Source organism: Phoca vitulina, unplaced genomic scaffold (assembly GCF_004348235.1).
Source record: "Phoca vitulina isolate PV1807 unplaced genomic scaffold, GSC_HSeal_1.0 scaffold14, whole genome shotgun sequence".
NCBI lineage: Eukaryota > Metazoa > Chordata > Mammalia > Carnivora > Phocidae > Phoca > Phoca vitulina.
Window position 1 is genome coordinate 20,309,178 of NW_022589717.1, and position 19,977 is coordinate 20,329,154.

Consider the following 19,977-nt stretch of genomic DNA (forward strand, 5'->3'; position numbering starts at 1 on the left):
AAATACTTCAGCCTCTTATGTACTCTTCCCATCTGCTCACAAGATCTTAGAGAATCTCCACATCTGCTTTATAAGTGTCGAGTATCATTACTGTTATTATATGAAGTGTCTACCACACCCTCTCACTGCACTGTGAGTCCAAGTAAGTTTGGTTAGTAAATCACTTGGCTCCTGAAGTGAGGAGAAGGGCTGTTGCTGGATGTGGTGGAGACCCAGAACCAACTTCTACCATTTACTCTGGCAACCAAGAAAGGCTAGACTTCTGTGACTTCTACTCTGTGCAGAGAATTGAAGTCAGGGCTCCTGATTTGCTCTCTTCATTCCAGGTGACCTTATTTTCTCGCTTTCCTGTACTTTTTAAACCATATACTTGGTAAACCTCTTTTCTTATTAGTCTCCTAATATTTCTAACTATTTTTTTCTATAATTTATTCCAATCCATATGTTGTTTAACATGGCGATAGATGTTTCCAGTGAATATTTATATTTGCTGAATACGAGGATGAATGCTCTTAGGGAGAACCATAACATAAGTAGTCCTACGAGTGCAGCATAAAGAAACATATAGCTTATAAACTTAAGTGGGAGTATTTTAACTTAAAATTTTCTGGTTTAGGTTTAACTTGGAAAATAAGTTATAAAATCTTAGGTAAAGCAGGTTTATTGCCCTTTGTATAAGTTACTAAAGGGAAATATTTCTTAATTAACTATATATGATTTATCATTAAAGTTAATATACATGTTTAGCCTTATAACAATTTTATATTTACTTATATTTGAATAGGAAAAGTGCATAGATTGACTTAAAATTTTAATACGTTGGTGCTTTGGTTATTTATATGTTTAAGGTATAGTTTTTAATACTCAGACATATTTAAATGTTTAATATGTCCCTACTAATTTTAATGAGTCTTAAACAATTAATGATATTCTTTTAGGATAGGTTTTGTGCATACTTAATTTTTGAGGAAATTGGTTTTTATTCCTAAGTTGGAGAAATAGTATATGTTAAGAAACCCATTTTTTATAAAGGGAAATTGGAACATGGATATTGAACTATTTTTAATCTTTCAAATAAGGTTCTAGCCTTGAAAACATTCATATATGTTTTCAATTAGAATCTCTTGTGTTTCTAAACCATATATTTCTAAAGCAGAATAAATGTTCATAACTTTGAGATTTTTTTTGAAAACCTTAGGGAGAAGAAAATGACTCAAGAAAGATAAAGACCAGGTTTTCTTAAAGTAATGAAAGGGGTAAAAATTTCTATTACTCTTCCTATTCCTAATGAGAAAAAATGAGGCCCTAGGCAGTTGGACCTAGGAAATACCCTGAATGCAAGGCCAGCTGGTTTCGGCAGGCAGACATAGACGTGAGCACAGGCTCCAACCCAGCCCGATGCCATCCCAATCTGCCCTCTTCCCCTCTGCTTTCAGTAGGTTGTTGTGATTTATCACATTTGAACAGTTGAACACTCTAAGAGCATTTTAGTTGTCCCTCAGAGCAGTGGCAACATGGTAAATTCACCCCAGTCCCTCTTTTTCTTTAATTTTTATTTTTAATTGTAAAAAACCCATTTTTAAGTGCACAGTTCAGTAATGTTAACTGTAGTCCCAGTGTTGTGCCACCCCAGTCTTTCTTGCCTCTCCCTATAATCTTTATAGCATGGGAAACATCTGAAGGGGCTTTATACCAGCGCCATTTGGAAAGGTTGTACACCTCACCTATGTTTACTCCTTCTCTGTAGTAGGAAGTTAATTATGTGGGATTTGCTCACCTGAGCCACACAGAAGATCCTACTTTAGTGTACATTTGGAAATCCCATGCCCCTTTCTGCCCCTGAGGAAAAATTCTTTCATGATCTAGAGTCAGTGTTCAGTTTAATCTTGAGCATATGAGAATGAGTCACCCTGGGTAAGTATGTAATCCCATTTATACCTTCCTTCCAACCTCCCTTTAATTTTTAAACTTAAGATACTAGATCCTGATTTCCTGTGTAAGGTCTGGTGACTGGGGACTAATTTAGGGACTGGGCAATGTTGAAATTATTTTGGAACAGCACTTTCTGTTCTATTGAAAATGAAGCTGTGTGGCCTAAGTTTTAAAATTCAGACTATGTGTGGAATGTCTCTGTGGATGAAGAAACATGTTAAATGCTTTTTTGGAAGGCAGGAGGAAAGAAGAATGAAAATTTTAAGCTAGTCTGATTTTTGTGGGAGAAATTTTGAGATTTTTAGAATATGTATAAACCAAAGATGACTGACTAGTTGCTCTGTGATTTCTTCGTATACACAGAAGGAATACTTGATATCCGGCTAAAGAGATTGCTGAATAGGTGTATTAGCTAACAAAATAACTGAGTTCTGCTTTTGATTCCAGTTACTATTATCTAAACAATGTATAGCCACTACTTTCATTTCTTCATTTGTAGGATGAAAAATACTTCACTGGGAAATTATTTTAAAAAGAATACTTGTGAAGTACTTTGGAATCTTTAAGGTACTTTGAATGTGATACGTAAAGAATGTAAATCATTAACGTTTATATTTTCATACCCGTGGAGGTATATGGCAGTGGGAGTGAATCTCACAATATCCATTTTTTAAGATCGCATACATTTGAACAAGCCGTTCTCCCTAAACGCATATTTTAAATTGGCAGTGGTTTAGCCAGCAGTCAGTAACCTCACACAGCAAGTGTTTGGCACGCCTGTTTTAACCTGCACAGGTTCACTTCGCACAGAGAAGGGAGGGTGGGGTTACATGGTGGAAGCACCGTGTTAGCCTCATTAACATATTTTGAATAACTGTATTTGAACATTTGCCAGCTAAGCTAGGCTATTTGGATATTTGCCAAATAAGCAGTGGGAACTTCTGAGAGGAGCATAGAGATTTGAGCCTGTAAAATGTTTACTTTTGCTTCTTGGAGGGGAAACATTTTAGAAGTTGCTGTTTAGGATATTTCCCTTATTCTCCCAACAGAACTTTTTTTTTTTTTTTAATTCTGCAGAAATTTGAGATCTTCTCTTCCCACCACCTTTGTATATTTTTTTTTTTTTTTTTTTTTTAATATGTACCTTAGGACTTGTCTCAGAAATACCTTTGATAATCTCTCCCGGATTAGATTGAGTTCCTACTCAGCCTGTCTTTGGTCTTTGCAAAATTAGTCCTAAAGCTCTTTCTGTGGCCGATCTGGAGAACCTCTTCTGCAAGCTTATCGTGTGAACACAAATGGTTGGAACAGGACAGACAGGATAAACTAGGGTACCTATAGAGTCAATTCCTGCCCAGGGGATGCTCAGATCATAAAGATGCCAGCCTGGCTCAGCTCTATAGAGCACAGAAATGGTCTTTACACAGTTCTAGTTTTGTGGCCTGTAACTGTGTCCAGAAATACTTTTTTGACTTTGCATTGACACCTTCTGGCTGAAACCACAACTTGGGGCTCTAAAACTAGTTAAGGAAATAATAGCTGAAACCAGGTTCTTGGATATTGTGATGTAGCCCATTTTAAGGGTAAGAAGATAAGGCAGCACATATGCTTAGTTCTGTAGTTCTTATTTTGGGGGCCACGTCAGGGAGTATCAGAATCACCAGGGAGTATCAGAATCACCAGGGAGCTTTTTCAGAAACTATTTGCCATGATTGTTTTTTCCTATTTCACACGTATTGCAGTGAAGGGTGGAATGACAACGTAATGAGGAGGCATTTGAATTTACAGCCTGTTGAAACCATGGGTGCTTGCCACTGTGTGGTAGTTTCCATAGTTTAGGCCAGTTTGCAACCCTGCCTCTTGCTTACTCTTTAGAATGGAAAGATACAGCCAGATGACACCAACTCTCACTGCTCCTATGAAAGATTTTGAAGTAATATGTCAAATGTGCCTTTAATAGACTTGCCAAAAGAGGGTTTTCTTCCTGCTTGGAGCTTTTTTTCCCCCTTTATTTCTTCAAAGTTGGTTCTTAAGACTGACTTACTAAAATCACACAGATATAGTATATCAAAAACAGGAAAGAACAATTTGATTATAGCTATTTAAAAAAACATTTTAAAAATGAGAACCTAGGAAAGAACTCTGGTACATTAAATCAAGCCCTAAATTTTTAACAGGTTTTGTAATGAGCATATCTGTTTACATTTTATATGCCAATCATATATGTGTAAATAAATATTTGTGCTTTTAAATTTCTAGATGGAAGTTATTAAATTTCAGCTAGCTTTTGTTGACTTTCATTGATTTACTTGTAATTTTGTGAATAATGTGTGTGATTAATATATTTACATAATCACTATCTACTTTTAACTAATTACATAAATATATCTTTGAGTCTTCACAGCTTTTTTTTCTTAGTGATTCATAACAGCCTGTTTAAAGAAAAAATTTATAGGTGATTATAATCATGAAGCAGTGTAGGGTTAATGAATACCTTTGATCATTTCTGTATTTATATTTTTTATCATAAAATGTTAAATTTGTGTTTGTGGAGCTTCTCTGTTGTATCAGTTTATTGTGTTACAGGAATAATTGTGGAATATTACCAGTTCACTATTTAGTATATGTTTAATATCTCTGAGGGTGGTAGATATAAAGTCTTTTTCTCAAACAAGTAGTTACATGAAACAATTTATTCAAGTCCTCTAACAATCCTAGTGAAACTTGAGTTCTGGCACCAGGCCCACATTTAAGCTGATTTTGTGTGTGTGTGTGTGTGTGTGTGTGTATGTGTGTAAAAGATACTAATCACTGATAGTCTCTTTAGAATGTGTTAATATTTTTAGGTCCAAATATGAGTTATTCAGTAGGTACATCAGATTTTAAAAACTAAATGAAATGTAAATATTGACTTTTGTGTCCCTTTTAATTAATTTTAGTGACTTACTAGGTGGTATTTGTGGGGATACATATAACTTCTTCATTGGTTGTTGTGTTCTCCATAATTTAGTTACAAAGTGCTACCCATGAAACGTGAATGAAGAGGCTACCTTCAGGTATAGTGAGGGTTTAGCTCATTTAACCATTGCTCCAGCTTATCCTCCTCAGCGTGCTCCCCAGCTCCCTGGCATATTTACATATTATATAATCCAGACTGGTTTGTCCTGTTTTGTAGGTTTGTTATAAACTGCAGAGCTAAGTAAATGTGTGATAACATTTTAAATGGCATTACAAGTTAAACAGTACTTGAGGAGTGATGTAGCAGAGGGCCCAGCTGTCAGGTGCCCCAGGGTCAGCCTCCTTTCGGGCCATTTCCGTTTTCTTGTGGGTAACAGGAAATAAACATGAAACTGTAGTAATGCCTGACGAGAGGACCACTCCTTTTTCCAGGTGACATCCCGCCTGATACTGAAAATGTCTGATACTGAAAGTAGATGTTGACTATGTCCACTAATGACTTCTGTACATAGGCAGAAATCAACAAACCAAACTGGTGGAACCATTTCCATCTGTCTGTGCCCAGTATGAAAACAGTGAAGGAGAAAGGTAACTAGATGACTTTTGTACCCCTCCTCCCTCAGTGTATAACAGGGGAACATTGCCATGTGCTTGGGGATGAGTATTTCTTACGGCTGCACAGTACTGGGTTAAACTGACATACGTGCTTAACTTATCCCCAGTTACAGGGCTACTGGGTTTTCTAAAGCATCCTCTGTCCTTACCTGTTTACTTTATGAAAGCTACGCGTCTCTTGTGAGTGCTCTAAAACCCTCTGAGGGGCTGTGTGTCCCTCTTCAGTGTTGTGTGTGTCCTTCTCGTGTTCAATTACCGTTTGGCCCCTAGCTGGAAACTGGGATCTAATGGTGGGTGTGGAAGTCTTTCCTGGAATGCCTCTCTCATCCATACAGGTCCTCTCTGAGATTTGCAGGGGTTCCTAGTGCCGCAGGGTGTTAGTTAAACTTATGATGGTGGTGGTGACGACCTCCCCCTGCCATCCTACATGCTTGAGCCTCTCACGCTCTCACCTGTTTCAATCTCAGGGCTTCTCTTTGAGCCTACAGACTGGGGACCCTAACTTAGAAGATCTCAGGTTAGCAGCAACCTGCTTTTTCCTCGTGAGTCAGTGCTTAGTTTGAAGTATGCTAAAAGAGGTTCTCATTTCTATAGGTCAGGCAGGTTGTAGCCTGCTTGAGTTTTTAGTATCTCTGGTTAATAATGACTTTAGAGCACAGAAGAGGAAATGGCTCTTTTATGAATGTTGCATAAAACTCTGTGGCCTTGTGCAAATGATCTAACTTCACGTGAATCATGCCTTATAGACAGAATCTGCATTTGTGTGGGTAGATTCACCACTCTATGTGCTAGTCTGAATTAATGGGGGACAGAATCATCCCATATATAGCACATACTTTTTTTTAACATTATTTTTGCTGTTTTAAATTTGCTTTTATTGAGATCAGAAATATATTTTTTATTCTTTTTATTTTTGAACAATATTTAAAACTTACATCCGTGGAATTACCCACTTTTCAATGGTTAATTACTGAAGTTTATAATCAGAAGATAGTGAGACCTTTAGAGGATAAAATGGAAAATAAAATTAGGTCTAGGACAAGGAATTCTACTTGGATATTGCAAAAATAGAAAAAAAAAAAGTGAATGAATAACTGGCAACACAAACTCTTTTTCCTTTAAGTTCCTTTTTCCCAAACCCTTGCCATCACGCTAAAAAAAGTTTTCTTGCAAGTTGATTTTTCTCAGAATCCTGCTGCTTACTGTTAGTAAGAATTTTTTTCATGTGCCAGCGTTTTGTTTTTCATGTGATTTCTGCAGCAATTTGGGTCTTACTGAAAATATTTTTTTTAAGTGCAGTGGCAAAAGTTATTGATAGTAAGCCAAAAGGAAAACTTAATATGAACTTCTGTACAATTTATTTATAGTGATTAGGGGGAATTAAATGCATTATCCAAGGTGAATGAAGTTAAATTATTATAGGAGAAATATCAATTCAAATTGAAGATGAAGTATGAGTGCTTATTTCCAGTTTCAAAAATTACACTTTTCACTTGCCGCCTGGTCTTTTCCCCCAAGGATGCATATTTTTGAGATTTCTCTATCAGGCTAATGCAAGGTAATGCTACTGACTGAGCCAGCTTAATGGAATGACATCATGGTTTCCTTGGGAATAATTAAGCAGGGTAAAAATCCAAGTTTTTTAGAGGGCGTGATTGGACTTCTTGAGCAATGTGATACCTTAGAGCATACGAGAAAGTAACTGAATGCTTTTAAGGGGATAGCTAGTGTTCTGCATCTCTCAGTCTGATCGCAAAAAAGAAATCATATTTAGATACTACTATTAAAACAGCATGTGATGTATTCATCCTGTTATTCCTTTTAAGAAATGATTTCAGAAATGGTCAAGAACATCTTGTTCAGCAGCTCACTCTGACTCCCTGACTTACTGGGAGGATCTCACTCTGTTTGCTCTATAAATCGTACTGTAAATTGCTCTATAAATCGCTCTATAAATTGGCCTTTGACCAAAAGTAATGAAATGTTACCTGACCTGCTATATCAGGATTCTTAGTTGTAAGCAACAGAAACCCTAATTCCATCAGGAAAGGAGTTTATTAAAGATACTAGGTAGCACACAGCGTCTCTGGGAAAGCGGAGGACCTAGCTTAGGAGCTCATCAGTCAGGAACAGGACCACTGACCTGGTCCAGGAGGCAGTAGATTATTACTGCCTCAGAGGCCACGACCACAGGCCCTGCATCTTATACTGCCAACCCCAGTGACACTAGATAATGAACACTGCCATTACTACCTCTGGAAGCTGCATTTGCTGCCCCAGTGCCAGGTTTGGATTTTGTATAGTTCTTATTTCTTGAGATTCGAAATCTGGAATGAATTTACTTGGTGAAGCCAGTGTACCTGATTGTGTACCTGCACTCTGTTGCAGGGAAGCTAAGAAAGCAATGACCTGACATTTTCTGCTTTTGTAGTATTAGAGTTAATAATTTTCCAAATACAGGGAGGGGAGTTCAGATGCTGGACATCCTAAAAGAATCCTGTAAGTCTACTGTTCCAGGCATATTGGAGGTAGAGGTAGAAGATTCAGAATAAGGACAACTACTCTCCTACAGAACTTAAAATGTCTGCTAATAATAGGTATGAGGAAAAAATGTCATAACAAAACCCATTATTTCTCAGTATTCTCATATCAGCAGCCTCAGACAAAAGAGCAAGCACTCTTTACTAAGCAGCTGCTACGTGCTTTTAAATTTTATCTCTAATCCATACAAGAACCTTGAAAAGTAAACATCACTGCCCCCATTTTTACAGGTAAAGAAACTGGTGTTCCAAAGTAACTTACCAAAATTACATAGCTGGTAGATGTCAGTGCTGAAATTCAAACTCATTTGTGTCTGTTCCAGAACCCCTGTTCTTTCTATTGTACCAGCTTTCCCCCTCACAGAAATTTTGTGGAAGAGCCCGGATGCCTTCCCTGATCTAAACCAGAAATTTTTCTGGGTGCTTCTGCATTGTTTCCCTTAATACAGCACTTACCATTTATCATGAGTTGGGAGACCCTTCTAGGCTCAGGAGAGTGGGACTAGAGCTGCAGATTCAGGAACGGTAAGAATGTATGTGTCCCTGGGTGCTTCAGGCATCCATGCAGTCATCTCAGGAGAGTTTGTTGAGTGAGAGAAGGGATGATGAGACTTACACAACACTAGTTTGGCAGGTGGATCAGAAGGAGAGGAACCAGCAGAAGACAGAGGGATTTTTCCTTGGTAGGAGGAGATTCAGAAAAGAAACTTGTTAGGGAAGCCAGAGATCATGGTTTAAGAAGGAGGGTGTGGTTGGGAGTCAGGTGCTTCAAGAATCAAAATAGGATGAGGTGGAAAATAGCCATTGAGGTGAACTGGCCAAGCAAGAAGTTATGGTGGCCTTCTGTAATTTGAAATAATATTCTCTGAATCTTACCCATCTCTGTTAATCTACCATGAAGTGCAGTGATGGAAACACCACCCTGGATTTTTGGTTCTCATACTCAATGGACATGTACAATTTTGTGTTTAAATTTTTCATTCCTTTATTTAATAATGCTGTGGTAGTTGTTGGGGCCACACACCTGTGTAGTGAACAGTCCAAATGGACAGAGTTTTCCCTATTCCCCATTCTGGAGTCACACTTGTTTTATTTAGAGGCCATCGTCCCTCAAGAATGACTTGGATTGACTCCCCATCAGTCTGTTATTTTATGTCTGCCCACGTAGAAGCTAATCATCTACTTTCCTTCCTACTCATGCAGCCTTGTGAAATCTTCCAGCCACTTATGCTATTTGTCTTTTTGCAAATCAGCTGAGCATCATGTCACCTTTAAACATCCTTCTAATTAAACTTCAGAAAGGATGAAGGATGAACGATGAAAATTTAGCTATTTATAGTTTATTTAATTCTTCCCTCTCTAGAGAACCTCTTTAGAATACACAGGCATAGGAGTAAAAATAAAAATATTCCTAAATGGGTTACAGAAAATTATGGGAAAAATTGGAGAGATGTTGGAATGGATTTTAATGTCTGTAAGGTTGTATGTCCAGAGCAGTCTGTTTTGGATGGGCCCTGAGCAGGATGGCCTTTTCCTGATTGAGATGGGGCCTTATCTTGTCTGTTCTGATCACTGCACAATCTCTCCTTTGTCCTGGAGTGATGGGATTTCCCTCCCCGCCCCCTTTTCTGGTTACTGCTGCAGCCCCAGTATTTCCTAGTTCACTCCCCCACCTTTGTCAATGCCAGTCATCTCTGCCTTACAACTAGTTGGCATTGGGATTTGTAAAAAAGGGTGGGAATGGGAGATGAAAATAAAAGCTCTCCCTGCATCTGCTTTTTAGTTATTTGTTTCTGTCCCTCATCTCCTTTCACCCCAATGATGAAATGAATGCGGATGAAGGAAGAAGGAGAGGGAAATGGTACCTCATATTTTTAATATTCTTTTCCTTTTCTGCTCATCAAACTCCCCACTCCCCCGGACCCCTATTCTCGTTTCTGACCCTTCAGTATCTTTCTTCCCTGTTGGAATGTAAGCTCCCAAGGTGGAAAGATCATGTCAATTTTGGTCTTTGCTGTGCTCCCCGCCCCCCCCCCCCCCCAGTTGCCTAGCACAGGGCCTGATGTATAGAAGACCTGTGTGCTTGCTTGGTCAATGAGTGAGGAGAGGAAGTCATGGGAGGAAACCATTATATCTGTCAGTATCATTCTTGACAAATTTCCCCTGGTCTGATTTCTTACTCGTCCTCCCAATTCTCTAATCCTGAGTGAGGGGAACCTGCCTCCTGGGCAGCAGCAAGAGGGTGACTCTCACAGTGGGGTCCTGGACACATTTTCCTATGGTGTGTTTTTCTGTATAGTGATGAGCTCCGTTGGAACTTTATACTTAAAGAAGCTCTTGTGGGCTGGCCAGAGAAGTAAACCATTATGTACAACACTGTTTATAGGGAAAATGCTTTGTGACTTCAGATGAATCTACTTACATACAAACTTTTGGATTACAACCTTTCCATTAGTTGGAGACTGCCATTGCATGATCTCCGATTCAGGCTTTTATTCATTACTAATATATAAATGAACAATAAGCCATTTCTCTGTAGAAGGACCAGAGCCAGAAATCTTTCCTTCTGAGATTATAAACTATTACATTAAAATGAATTTCATTCATCCAACAAACATGGCAGTTTATTTCAAATGTATTTATAGAGTGCCTGGCACATCCTGGGCTTTGTACAAAGGATTCACGCGTGAATAAAATAGGGATTCTCTCCTGGTAAGGTCACAATCAGGTTTCCATTTAAATAGGAATTAGACTCATATAGTCCACAAGGTCACTTCCGGCTCTGAAATTCAGTAACTCTGGTTTTGAATTGCTCTATTCATTGGCCCATTTTCCTTGTCGTATGTGGTTCTGTTATAAAATGTATTTTTAGATAATGCTAGGGAGAGCATTGACATTCATGAGTAGCAATTAATAGTAGCAATCCCACCTTTACAACTTTTAAGTAATTCTAAATCTGCTTTTGTTATTAAGAATGAGAAATCCAGGAAAAAAACCATTTACTTTTATTCTAGCTTTTATCATTAAAAAAATGAAGCCAGACGCATCACAAAATTGACATTAAAAATATATTGAATGGTAGGAGCTTGACTTTGAAAGTGCAAGTGTTCCGCAAGGATAATATATATAGGTGTTGGGATTAACAAATATTTTTGGTTGTTTTTTTCTGAATGCTTTCCTGTAATTTTTGAACAGTTTATAGCAAGTATATGTACTTCCCCACTGCCACCATTGCACACTGTTCACAAGTGCATGTGCATGCAGCACTTCTTCACACTTCTTCAGATAAATCAAAATATTTTAGTGAGGTGTGCTTCTTTCCCCAAATCATTTACCCATGTGTCTGAATAAAGACTTGAGCAACAAAACCTAGTTTCTGGGAGTTGGAATGTGGGAAATCTGAATGTTTATATAAAAAATTCTACAGCTATTTATAAAATATACTTAGAACTCTGTGGAGTAAAAAATAAGCCTTTCTTGAATTCTCTGAGTTGTGACTTGGGTTCTGTGGAAAGTCTTATTCTGCCCTGAAACCTGAAAAGTTACCGGGTAGTTAATTCAGATATGTTTGAACCACAAACTTCCTTATTGGTGGAGCTCTGATTTTTAATAAAAGTCTATAATTCAAGTAATATATTAGCTGTTTCTGAGAAGTGAATAAATGACTGTTTACTCCCAGCCCCTGGAGAAAAACAGATTCTATATTTAGCTTCTAAAATTCTCCCATGTAGTGATCAGGATAATCCCTGAATTAGTATTTAGAGTTAAATTTGCCAATACATTTTATTTTATTTTATTTATTTTTTTTTTTTTAAAGATTTTATTTATTTATTTGAGAGAGAGAATGAGACAGAGAGAGCATGAGAGGGTCAGAGGGAGAAGCAGACTCCCTGCCGAGCAGGGAGCCCAATGTGGGACTCGATCCCAGGACTCCAGGATCATGACCTGAGCTGAAGGCAGTCGCTTAACCAACTGAGCCACCCAGGCGCCCCTTGCCAATACATTTTAGAGTGTTATTTTTCTTCTCTGAAATAACTACTAATAAACTACATATTTTATTGCCTTATTGGTTTCCTATTCATCATTGTAGCAGTTTTTTTTTTTTTTTAAGACTTATTTATTTTAGAGAGAGAGATAACAATCACACACAGTGGGGAGGGGCAGAGGGAGAGAGAGAGAAAGAGAGAGAGGCAGAGAGGTAGAGAAACAGACTCCCCACTGAGCAGGAACATGGAGCCCACGGTGGGGCTTGATCTCACAATGCCCAGATCATGACCTGAGCCTAAACTGAGTCGGAGGTTCAACCAACTCAGCTACCCAGTTGCTCCAGCAGTTTCTTTTAAGGTAAAAATCAACCTCTAGCTAGAATCTGGTCCCCCATACTTATGGGAGATTGAAAACCCACATTTGAGGAGTTCAGTTTTAGGGAAAGAACAATTCATAAATTATTCAATAATTTGCTTCTGTGGTCCTTTAAGTATTCTTTGCTATTTTATTTAATGCAAAATGCAGGTGTACATCACCATGCTTCTGTTGACAAAAAGAGATCATTATCTAGATGGCAAGAATCTCAGATTACTAAAACAAACTGGATGCATATTAACATGGTTTAATTACGTTAATTGAAATTGAAAGTAGAGGCACTTGCACAAGTTCATTGGAAGATTGTTTGTAACTAAAGTTTCCATTTTAGGAGAAATCATATTACAAAGTAATGAATTAAATTTAAAATGAGAGAAATGCTTTTCTTGATGACTGGCAGATAATAGGTATGCAATAAGTAATAGTTTCATTTGTGACAAAGAAGGTAAACATTCAGATTTAGAAGGTCATCTCAGCAGTCCACAGGTCTGCACATCATGGGGCATTTTCCTCCTATTTATGCTTTAAATATGTGCACATGGTGCAAAATTGGTAAGCTTTTTTATTGTTTTATATGCAGTTCTATTTTTTTACTTTCATAATTTTTTTCTTTTCATTTGCTTTTACTCTTAAAATGAACTTTTGTTTAGATTTTTACTTGTCATGAGTCAAGTTTTGCTTCTACTTGAGTTTTTTCTAAGTTCACTGTGTATAACAAAGCACACAATCAAATTTATGGTAAGTACGGCTCAGAAGAGGAAATTTGGAGCTTTCTAAAGTCTTTGAGTCTTTCGCAGGCAGACAAATTAAATACTCATATGAGGCCCACTTTGTGTAATTAAGAACAAATAAATGAACCATCAATACAAAACAAAAACCAGCATCTGAAAATGTATGATTGGTCTTTTTTTTAATGTGGTCTTAGAAAACATATACAATGGAATGTAGCACCCTTGGGTTTCAAAAATAATGCCATTTGAAAATACACCTGATGCCATATAAAAGACACTAATACCTTATTCTAACAATTTTACCTTGTGTTCAGATACTGAGCTTCATAAAACTTTATCACTTATTTATTTTTTTTAATACCTGAAGTGAACCTGATTTGAAGGGTTAACAAGATAGCAGATTCATTTCTTCTAGGAAAGTTCCAAGGCAGTGAATCTTACACTTAAAAAATTTCAATCTGCTCTTATGTTCTACGTTTTGTGCCTATGTGATATCTTCTGTACATAGTTAATATGTATGTCTGGTGAAAAATACGTATAGGACATTAGCCTAGGTATTCAATTCTATATAAACATACCTATTCAAATAGATTGATTTTATTTTTTGTAACAGTTTTATTGAGATATAAGTCATGTACTATAAAGTATACCAGTACCCTTATATAGTATACAATTCAGTGGTTTTTAGTATATTCACAGAGTTATGTGTCTATCACCACTGTCTAATTCCAGAACATTTTTATCACCACAGGAAAAAAAAAAACCCATTCCCATTAGCAGTTGCTCTCCATAGCCCCCCAACCTACCCCCACTAGCCTTAGGCAATCATTGATCAGTCCATATAGATTTGCCTATTCTGAATATTTCATATAATGGAATTATATAATATGTGGTCTTTTGTGTCTGGCTTCTTTCACTGGGCATAATGTTTTTAAAATTGATCCATGTTGTGGCATATATTAGAACTTCATTCCTTGTTATTGTATGGATATATCACAGTTTATCCAGAATGGATTAAATTTATTTTTGAACTGAAAATTTGACAAGCCTCAAAGCCCTCTGTAATTTTCCCAGACTTCTTTCTCTTACCTCTCTCTGTCCACATCCCACACCTTTCAGGGCTGGGTTTTCACTGTGTTTCCATGTCTGAGGACTATCTCAAATGCTACTTCCTTTCTGAATTTTTTTACCTTGATTGCTTGAGTAATAAGTAATCTTTCTTCCTTCAGATTCTTACAGTTCTTCATCTTTGCCATAGTTTTTTTTTTTTTAAGATTTTATTTATTTGTTTGAGAGAGAGAGACAGAGAGCACACGAGCAGGGGGAGGGGCAGAGGGAGAAGCAGGGAGCCTGATGTGGGGCTCGATCCCAGGACCCGAGATCATGACCTGAGCCGAAGGCAGACGCTTAACCGACTGAGCCACCCAGGCGCCCCTTTGCCATAGTTCCAACGTGTGCTTTGGTTGTTTATATACTTGTCTCTCATTTCATATTTTAATGCATGAGACCAGGGACATTTCTGTTGCTATCAGAAATAACCCTGCAAATAGCCAAAAATCAATACATAGTTTTTAAAATAATGAATGAGATCATTGAAGATCACTTGGGTATCATAAAATAAGACTGGCATTGATAGTTATTATTTCTAGTTGGGATGCCAAAACTGTCTCAGGAGTTAAAGAAGATAGCTATGTTTTTGGAAAAACCCGTCTTCTCGTTATTAGTGCAGTGACTTAGTGTCTGGTACATAATTGGAACTTAGTAAATGTTTGTTGAATTGGACCCGGTATCTGGTAGCAGGACTGGGTAAATTTTCAATGTCTCTAGAAAGGAAATTCTGTATTTGTTTATAAATACACTTAGAAGCCCAAGTTCAAAAGAGAGAGAGCAAGAAAGTGAGAGCATATGTTGGTCAGATGAGGAGAAGGTTTGGAGAACCTCTTTGCAGGAGTGCCACAGAGCAGTTGCTTTTCACTTTTATATTGGGTGTGTCATATTTGGATGTGTCAGTAAATGTTTGCTTTTTTCTTTTCCAGAGGAGTAAGTTCTAGTTACCACTGAAGACTTAATAAAACAGACTGTAATAAGTTCTCTAAGTGCAAGGGCTGAGGGTACATCTTACATCTTTTTTGAAGTCCTATTTGCACCAGCCTTAAGTCAGAGGTAGAATTGTAAATTCAGATGAAGGTCTTTAAGTTCTGACAATGGGGCAGTTCACACAAGTGCTCTTCTTGGGTGCAGCAAGGACCTTGATTCTGGGCTAGTGTTTTCAGCCAAATCCGCAGGGCTTTGAAAAGGAAGAAAGAGGTTACTGGTAGGTCCTATCTTTGAAGAAAAAAAAATGAGTAAACAGGGGTCCTGTCAGCATGGCAGATAACTTCTTATATTCTAGTGCTAATTACTTTATATGGTCAAAGATCAGAGAAACGGGGTGCCTGGGTGGCTCAGTCGTTAAGCGTCTGCCTTCGGCTCAGGTCATGATCCCAGGGTGCTGGGATCGAGCCCCACATCGGGCTCCCTGCTCTGCGGGAAGCCTGCTTCTCCCTCTCCCACTCCCCCTGCTTGTGTTCCTGCTCTCGCTGTGTCTCTCTCTGTCAAATAAATAAAATCTTTAAAAAAAAAAAAAAAAGATCAGAGAAAGGGGGGCCCAGGATTGGAAGAGGTAAGCACCAGACTTTTGGGGTTCTCTTAGTTTCTTTCTCCGATGACAGTTGTCCCCAGAATAGGACTGTGCTGTTTTTGGAGTAAATGATGGTACTCCATCATTTTGTGATTATCTGTTACTTAAATAGTTTGAAAGCTTGTTAGAGTAGGAATTATAATATGAAAGTTTTATGGTTTTCATTTTTATCTTCTCTATTCCTACCCTTCTAAGTTACTACAGATATGCCAAATTTCTATAACTGTATTTTCTATAACCAAATTTCTATAACTAAATTTTACAATTAAAATATTTTAATTCTATAATATTATAAGCAGTTGTTCTTGGTAGTTGATTCCTATGGAGGTTTTTCCTTATATTTTGTGCAGCTCTCAAAATTTTGTTCCTCTTTATTTAATAATAACTTATAAAGTTGTCTTTATTTTCCTTTGTCTAAATTCATCTGGTTTTATGTGTACTTTTCCCACCTGACCTTCAATTTGCTTAATATTTGCTGTGACTCTAGGACATACAAAGAAATACCAACCCTTACCAGACATTTTCATTTTATACCTCTGTTGGCACTGAGAAAAGATAGTATTTTCCCACTTGGTACATTCTTTACAAGGTAAAAATCAGTGCAAGGTGAAAATACCCTATTGCTCTAGTAATTCCCACAGCCTCAATAATAAAAGATGAAAAAGAGAAGTTTGGTAGTGTTTGTTCTTTCACAAACTCGTATCTGGAGAAAGAACATATACATGATTTCCTGATAACTGCCTTTGGTGTCCAAAATCTGATATTGTCGCATGATAATCTGACATTGCTTCCTGTTTCTGAGGGGATGACTGGATGTGAAGCCAAACTGCTTGCTAAACCAGGAAACTGCTATTTCGGAACGCACAGGAACTCAGGCTGCTTGAGCAGTTGTGCTGAGTGTAAACTGTAGAGGCTGCATGTCTTCCCACTGTTGCGGCTGGTTTTAAAAACCGGCTTCAAATACGTGAAAAGCCTTGTGTTAGCATTATAATGGCACTAAAACTAAGGGGCAACAAAGCTCTCCAAAACCTGCTGTGCTCCCACCTGTCCCAGTAAGCCTTCACCCAGACACTGGATGCGTACCGGCTCAGGTGGTGGTTGGTCAGGGATGGGAAGCAGGTGGCAATACTCCATAATTTGAGGAGCATTCAAGAAAAAAAGACTACTTACTAAGACATACAGTATAATGAGAATATAAAGGCCCGTAAATGGGGTGGGCAAGGGCTGGTACCTATACCTGAAGAGGAAAGAGGCAGTGTTACCAAACCCCCAAAAAGATGGTGATGTCGAAATAGCTGCCTTGCGGGAGCTGAGATCTTCAGTCAAAGGATGTGGCTGTCCATTGAGAACACAAGGACGCAGCCAGAGCATCAGTCCCCTGCCCTGAGGCCCCTCTCTCGATCATCCCCATTGGCCAAACCTGACCGAAGGCGAGAGCATGAGCAAGAGTTGATGCAGTCCTTCATAGTTCAGCCCTCCAGGTTCAGAGGTGGTGGAACTAGAGAGAGGGTCGGTCTGGAGGGGTAGATGGCGACTGTCTACCACAGGTGTCGGAAGGGATTCCTGTATTGATTGGGATACGCTCTCTTTCCTCTTGATACGATGGAACTCTTTTCTATGTCATTGAGTCTCAAAAATACTTAAGATTACCTGGTTCAGGCATGTAGAAAATGGCAACTTCCTATTCATCCAATGTCTATTTTAATATTTTCAGTTATGGAGAACAAAATCTTCCTTCAAGAAGCAGCTTGTTCTGTTGTTAAACAGCTCTAATTATTAGGAAGGTTTTTCTTGCATTGAAACCTGCCTTCCTATAACTTGTGGTGCTTGCCAGTTTTCTGTTTTGGGGCTACACGAAAAAAGGCTACCCTTTTGCCATTTATCTTTTATCCTCATTTTAGTTTTGTGCTGTTGGTCATTCATTTATTCAACTACTATAGGCCAGGATTTGTTCTAGGTGCTGGATATTCAGCCGTGAACAAGACAAAACTCCTGTATTCATGAAGCTTCTGTTTTAGTGGGTGGGGACATATATTGAGCAAATATATAACATGATGTCCAGTGGTGTTAATTTCGGAGACTATGTAAATAGAATGTGTAAATAGAATGCCCAACACTGGAGAAGTCATGTTTCCTCTGCTTTCTTATTGTCCAGCTGGACCTGGAGTGTTGCATTTATATTCTAGAGGGGCATTGACAAACTGAGACTTGTTTAGGCGATGTCTTCATTATAGCCTTTTAAATCGTTGAGGAAGGCCACAGAGTATTCTTTAGGCCAAACCTTCCCAGTTTTGTCGACAGTTTCTCATGTGGGATCATCTCTATACTCTTAACCTTCCTGATCTTTCTCAGATAATTAATTTGGTCTCAAAATGCTGCTCTCAAAATTTAACTCGGTTCTCTAGATGTGGTTTCAAGTTAGGTAGTGCCTAGTAAACTGTCTCTTCCCTTGATCTAGTTATTTAATTTTAGTAATGCAGCTGAGGATTGAATTTCCTGTTGTTGTTGTTTTTTTAAACAGCTGCGTTACTTCTGACTCTCAACGTACTGCTAAGCCAGGTTTCCAGCATTTCTGTTTGTACAATTCATGTTTATACTTAAATATAGGACTTAATATCTCTCTCTGTTAAAATATCATCTCATTGCTGTCCATATAGTATTCTACATTAAGATGCTTTTGAATATTGTCTTTCATCTTTTTGTCCTCTGCAAAATTAGTAAGCATATTCTCAAACTTCGTCTATGTGATTAATATAACTGTTCAATTAAAGAAAATCAGTGACTCCAGATCATTCCTTCAGATTATAGCAGCTCAATAATTAATATTCTTTTAGGATGGTGTTTCAAAGAACTGTGAGCACCCTTAATTACGGCATCCATCTCACATTTCTCTATTTTACCCCGACCTTTTCGAGAAATGAAGATATATTTTGTTTACAGTATTTCTCTCTGATACCAGGCTTATCAAAAAACATATTAGGATAATTGGACATGACAATGGAAATACAATAGGCCATTGCTGCCCCTCCCATACCCAAGCCTTATGATCTGTCTACTTGAAAACCCAAGGTAGAATTTTGTTTGAATTGATACCAAGCTTACCTGTCTGTGGTTTCCTCTTTTCTGTATGTACCCTTTTTTTTCTTTTCCGGAACTCTACTTTCATGTATAGGGAACTTGCCAGGAGTGATTCTTTGGTTCTTGAAGATGAGATGAGATGAGGCTAAAATTTAAAAGTGGCCTTTCTTCCCTCTTTTCAGGGTGGGCTACCATTTCCAGTTTTAAGTCTCTTCTTTGATCAAATCTAGAACATTGAGGCAAAATAGAAGCTGGATAATTCTACCTTCCCACGTCTGTGAAGGTTGTGTCATTTTTGCCAGGATTTTAAAAGAAAGTGGGGGAAGGGATGTGTTCCCCTGGTTGCTGGTACTGCTGCCTGTACCCGAGGTCTTTCTGGGCTCTCTAGCCTCCCTGAAGTGCCTGCAGGAAGTCACCTCTTGTATTCAGCCCTAGGTCTGTGTCCAGAGCATTAGTACATGTTTTTGGTTTGGTTTTTAATTTGTGAGCTCCCTGTAAAACCACAGTATTTTTTTTAGAGGCCTCCGTATTTATGGGTTAGAAAAAAAAAGACAGTCTTGACCTTATTCTTCATGGGACTGTTTTTGTTCTCCGAAGAGTTTGGTATCCTGTTTTCTAGGATTTTCTAGATGAAATATGTAACGTCTTGATTCTGCTCGAATGCTTAAGAGCACATACATCTTGCTGGCAGTGTGACTTTAAAGGGGAGAGTTACTGAAGCAGTCTCTTGCCTCGTACACAAGTGTCCATGGACCTTGTGGGTAAACATGCCAAACCTGTGAAGTCAAGTGGCTTTGACTGCAAGTACTGGAGATGTGCCTGTGCCGATTGGGAGACCAGTGTATTAGCTAAGTTTAGACCGGAAGCTGTTTAACAATTTTTCTTGCTTTTCACATACTGCAGAGAAAAGGCTAAATCCCATCTGGTGCACACTATTGTGGGAATCTTATACTTCAGATTCATAAACAGTATGTTCGGGTTTTCTAGATTTGGCATTTGCCTGAGTGTGTTCTGTGTTGATTTTATACTAAGTGTCAAATTTCTTTCCTTTTTGGGTGCCTGGGTGGTTGGGCGACTGCCT

At 38.1% G+C, this 19,977-nt stretch overlaps 1 protein-coding gene and 1 long non-coding RNA gene across 5 annotated transcripts in view; one reads left to right on the forward strand and one right to left on the reverse strand.

Moving 5' to 3' along the window:
• The window catches only part of GAB1 (GRB2 associated binding protein 1), a 124,270-nt gene that overhangs the window by 16,183 nt on the left and 88,110 nt on the right, over positions 1 to 19,977 (forward strand).
• LOC116637487 overlaps positions 1 to 19,977 on the reverse strand; it is a 38,903-nt gene that overhangs the window by 2,343 nt on the left and 16,583 nt on the right. For 2 of the 4 annotated variants that reach the window (XR_004300489.1, XR_004300491.1), the window contains exons 2-4: positions 18,921 to 19,122; positions 15,261 to 15,425; positions 8,502 to 8,724 (exon numbers count right to left, since the gene is read on the reverse strand). This is a non-coding gene — a long non-coding RNA (uncharacterized LOC116637487). Of the gene's footprint in view, positions 1 to 8,501; positions 8,725 to 14,547; positions 15,426 to 18,920; positions 19,123 to 19,977 lie in introns of those variants that run through there. The other 2 variants (XR_004300490.1, XR_004300488.1) reach the window with 1 other exon arrangement.